Consider the following 5,616-nt stretch of genomic DNA (forward strand, 5'->3'; position numbering starts at 1 on the left):
GCGCAGCGCGCCTCTATACTCCATCTGAAAATAAAAAAATGTAATCGTTATTTTATTATTATTAACTTAAAAATTAATAAATATATTATTAACCACATCCTCGGAATTAACTTATTTTCATATGCGGTTGTAAAGATTAAAAAACGCACGCAATATCTAAAAGATTCCATTTCCTGATCACGCCACGTCTTTTTACTACATTAATGTCTTGCACAATCATTGCGATATAATATTTTATATAAAAAATTTTTTCAACGTCTTACGAGAATGTGTCTATGTCTTATTAAAATAGATAAAAATCCAGAGCCTATGTAATTTCACTATGCTCGCGTAAGTCACTCGTTATTACGCAATAATAGAGATAATAATAATAATTAGTCGTCTGCCCGCCGCTGCGGCTGAGGTGACCGATCTCCGTTGCGAAAGCACGGAAAGGTGTCCGCCTCTACCGTGTTAATTTCGACAAACATATGCCTGCCTTTCGGCACCGCTCGCTGTTTCTCCTGCCGTTTGATGCACTTTTAATGCATCCTTTCCCACGTGGAGCGCACGGTCGCGCCCGCGCGGGAGCTAATGCCGATCCACGGCTATAATATACGCAATGACCCGTCTTGTCATTAGTCAAGTTCCAATTATAGACCGGTTCCGTAATTTCCATAGCAAGGGCAGTCGCCACTCGAAACTACGAGCGGCGGAGGTAATCAGTGCCGCGGGCAATGTCTCGTCGTTGCACGGCTCCAAAGATCGTCGTACGTGGAAGAGAGGCGGGAAACGGTCGCGAGAGAACATCGCGAGAGGCCACGTGAAACGGGTACATCGCGATAAGGCGATAAAAACAATAATATCGTAATTTTCCTCTATGCAGATATCGTAACGCGGCCGTGATTCACCGGAAGGGAGGAAGCGCGAGAAATATATATTTCGATTAAAACGGAACAATTTCGATAATGCGAAAAAATTTAGTTCAACGACAGCAGGATACTAGACATTTATAAGGCGACGTGACGCCCGGTACGGACCTCGTCGCGAGTTATCTACTAAACAAAGTGGACATGATGCGCTCGCAATGTCGCTGGGCGTGTCCGTGATTGTTCAACTAAAGAGAATCCCGTCCGAAAGAAGTAACGGTTGTGCTTTGATCGTTGCGTCGCGATCCGCGAATAGACGCTTGCTCAGATTAACGCGGAAATGTCAGCGGACGGTGACAAAAAGATTGCCGAGGCTTCCTATTGCCACAATGATCAGTAAAATAATGCACGAGGTTTATGGGACTTGTACGTGTAAAAGCTGGGTAATTTGCGATGCAGTGGAATGAATAAGTAACGATGCAAATGCGAGAAACGAAATAGATTTCTCATGCATAAACGTTAATGGAAATATTCGCATAATTTCGTATTAAAAAAAAAAAAAAAAAATACCGAGAGTTTGCAAGACAATTTTTTTTAAGTATTTACTAGATTATTTTTATTTCGGATATACTTCAAATAATTGCTTCGATAGCGACGAGATTCGCTCGAAATAATTCAGAACCGTGATAACTCACGGTTATTACGTTGCATTAAGACAATATCTATACGCGCCCGGTGAATCATTGTTGCCTGTTACCTAACGAAGTACATAGGTGCAGATGGGACGGGCGTGTCGACGACCGTTTGAGATTTCTCCAAAGAGGATCTCGCAGCAAGAAAGTAACGATCGTGACTTGGCAGGCATCAGCTCGGTGATCTAGATTAAACGATTTCGCGAGCCGATCGGCTTTTCCACGTCGATGCGAAAGTTTCAAAGCCGCGGAAGCCTAGACGAGAAAGGCACACGAGATCGCGCGCTCACCTAAATTTATTTCTTTATTAATTTTTTTTTTTTTTGTAAAACTTTTGCAGAAATTTATGATAAAAAAAATTTAAGAGAGACGATAAAAGATGATAAATTAGGTACGCGTTGTAATTATCCGCAGATTGCGCACTTCGCGAATTAAATAAGGACGTGATTAGGGTCGCTAAGATTAAATCCCGTTTTACAGCTGATAACGAGTTGAACTAGATTGTTGACCAAAATTTTTTAAGAGGGATAATTTCGTAATTTTTCGCCGCGCAAACCGGCTGCTATAATCGCGAGGGCAGTGGATGGGTTAATTCTGTTTACGGCGAGCTGTGCAACGGCGCCGTGCATAGGCTCCTCCGAGATGGGCCGCAGACAGTACGAGATAAGAACGAGGTGACCAATGACCTGGGGCTTCGTGACAGGCGCGCCTCTAGGAAGTTACTCGACTTACCGCCTCAGCCCTCGCTCCTTTCTCCCTCAAGTTACTATCACGGCGTGAACTTCCGCGGTTACATCTAGGCGCGAGCGGTTCCTATTAAGAGATCGGCAGAACGGTGATGTAATTAATGTGAAACTTAGCATCCACCACTGGGTCGAGGCGAAAGTTCCGCCGGCAGCACGTCGAATCAACGCTCGCATCCGCGATCGGCGATAAGCGCTTTTCGATAAACGCTCGAAAGCCGTACGTCTCAATACTTAAAAATCTTCCCGAGGAAAACTCGAGTTCGATCTCGAGTAAAGCTTAATTTATTCCCAAATTTGTCAAAGCGATATCTTGCGTTTCTTAAAGCAAATCTATGCACGAGGAGGTTTCATCTCTGCAACGAATTTTTTCTCTTAGGCACAAATTAACTTTAAATTGAAAGAGAAGGATTCTATCACCGAGGCATCGTCTCCGCGACAGTTCTAGGGCGCGCGGACAAGTTTCTCGCCAGCCCGACGTACGAGGCATTACGAAAGCGGTCCAGCGGCGCGACCGGCCGGCATAATTGCACATCACGTGCATGCGCCTAGGCATAATTAGATTAATGCGCCACGAAATTGGATTAAGAAACCGGCGGGGGCACCGTGCCCCCGCGTCGCCCCCGCGAGAAGCCGCTCGAGGTGGAGCACGTCTCTTCCCGAAACGCCACGAGGTTAATTAATCTTCGCCGGCGAGCGGGTGGTAAACGACGCGTCACGTACGTAGACGGAACGCGTATAAATCATTTCGAGTGCACGTCGCGGCGAAGGCGGTTTCCGCGCGTAAATTGCGAGCGCTAATCGCGGGTCGGTTTAGAAAAGGCCTGAAGCCGCCGACGTGAAAACGGAGCGCTCTGAGAATTCGCAAAGATTCGTGCATTTCGTTGCTCGCATAAAATATCTCGGGAGTCGAATTTTTAATGGAATTTTTTACGCGTTACCTGTTCCAGAAAAGAAGAAAAAAAATTGATCGAGTCGACGTGTTTGTATCTCCGATCGCGAGCAATTATTTGCAAACGGCGTGCATTCTCTCGGCGAAGTAGTTACGACCGCGATAAAACGACACGCCAAAGGGTCAGCTGTACCCGTCGATCGTCACGCGTATCGATACGCAGCACGATATTCACGATTAGAAGCGAGGACAATCGGTGGCGGCCGATGTCGAAATCCCGACGTCGAACGCGGGACAAAAGGAGCACGACGGCGCTCGTAATCGTCGTCGTCGGTGAAAGCTGCGTGGTGCCGAGCCGCGGCATATAATTCGAGAGCACGTCGATAAATCAGCTGGCGCGCGGGGGAGCGAGGAAGAACAGGGGAACGCTGCAATCGTTGCGACACGGTTCGTCTATCGGTGGGCGACGACCGGCACACATCGTCATTAAGATCAATGAGCATCGATAAGTAACTCGCCGCGCATCCGGCACAACGATTTCCTATATTTCCTGTCGATTTGCTTCGCTCTTGATTTATTTTCAATTTTACATAAACGTTTCTTTCCCCTCTGCAATTTTCTACGACTACGAGTTTATCTGTAATAATTTTTAATACCTCTGATTTTATTTCCGAACCTTATTAAAAATATTTTAAGACCTCGAGAGTATTTTATTATATTTTTAATTATTAGCCAAACTTAAAAAAAAAAAATAAAATAAAATGAAATAAAGCTGTGCGGTTTAATCGAAAAGAAAGAAATATGTCTGGCGCAAAAGTGTCGCGCGAGAATCGATCGTTGAGGATTGTCGGCAGTCATTAACCAATTACTCCGATCCACTTAATCGAGAGGCACTTTTCGAGCGGTTTCAAGTGGACCGCGTGCCATCGGGTCCGCGCGACATTCTACTCTTTTTTCTCGCTCGACCCTTGACTTGCCCTCTACATCTTGGCAGTCACCTCCTGCAAACTGTAATAACTTCCTCATGAACGAGCAAGAACGCCGCCATCCATCATTCTGTGGCCCACGGTTCTCAACCTTCGACAATGCCTTTCATTTCTGACCTAATAAACGTTTCCCTACGCCCTTCATCCGATATCTATAGATAAGAATCCTCTCAAAAACGAAAATCAGAAGTGCGCGATTTGTAAAGCGAGGCGTCTGTGATTTGTAAAAAAATTAATATCTCTTGACGTAGAAATTAATGAAACCGAATATAGCGCTTGTGAATATATTAACGACATATTTAAAGCGTGAAAAATTGCCTGTCAATATTTTAAGAGTATGACGATATTCTATATTTGAAGATGACAGTCGCTCCGCCGTCTAGAAGTCGAGACGAGTTTTATTTTATGCGAATCATCATCTCGCCTCTCGAGACGAACTTCCTTAAAATTCTGCACCGGTTACTCGAATGTCTCAATAATTGCTAATTGGCAGGTGACCCGTCTTTAAAAACTGGTCGCACATCGTCCATCTCGAATGAACTTGTCAGTTTCAATTTAGCGGATCGCAATAAGGTCCCAAACCACTTTACTTCGTTCAATTTTTTTTTTCTTTTCTTTTTTTTTACGGACAGATGAGTAATTATTGAACGTGCATCTTATCGACGATTTAAAAAAATCATGTATCATTTATTCACATAACTACGTATGTCTCGCAATATAAATTAAATTAAAAAAAAAAAAAAAAAAGAAAAGAAACCTATCTTTTTCTGAATTTAATTTTTTCGCGTGTTTTAACGACTTTGGCGATTACGGGACAAGAAAATTCCGGCTATTATTCCGTTTATTCGCGCATTTTGCGCCTCTTATTCCCGCTCTCCCGCATTACGTCGCGAGGTCTTCATCGGCGGGGCGATGATCGCGCAAATCTTTTCACGTCGGCCTGCGGCCGGCCCGCGTTCGCGGAATGAGCACCGCTTGCAGGGACGAGTACAAATTAATATTAAATTGAATTATAATGACAGTGTTTACCGAGGGGCAGTGCACGGCCGCGCGCGGCGGCCGCTATTCGCAATGGATGGCACGGACCCAGCACGGCCGCTCCTCTCGTCATATTTTATGCAATGTACATTAACACCGGCCATGCGGTGGCCGCGTGCTCGTGCGAGCGCGTGTTCGTTAGCGGCCGCTTTTACGCGCCGAGCTAAAATACAGGCGACACGTCGGAGTGCCTGTCGTCGTCGCGACGCTAACACACCGAGAGACCCGCCGAGGCTGTCGCTGTGACGAGCCGACGGCATCGACGCGCGGAGAAAAAAAAAAAAAAGAATTAACGAGTCGAAAAGGACAGCCCAAAAGAACTGTCTATATGTTTAATTTCTAATCAGCGTGTGCAATTGCCTTTACTTCGTCTCGTTGGAACTCCACGTTATCGCGGCGTAATTATTTAATTAAAGT

The sequence above is a fragment of the Cardiocondyla obscurior genome, linkage group LG13 (assembly GCF_019399895.1).
Source record: "Cardiocondyla obscurior isolate alpha-2009 linkage group LG13, Cobs3.1, whole genome shotgun sequence".
Lineage (NCBI taxonomy): Eukaryota > Metazoa > Arthropoda > Insecta > Hymenoptera > Formicidae > Cardiocondyla > Cardiocondyla obscurior.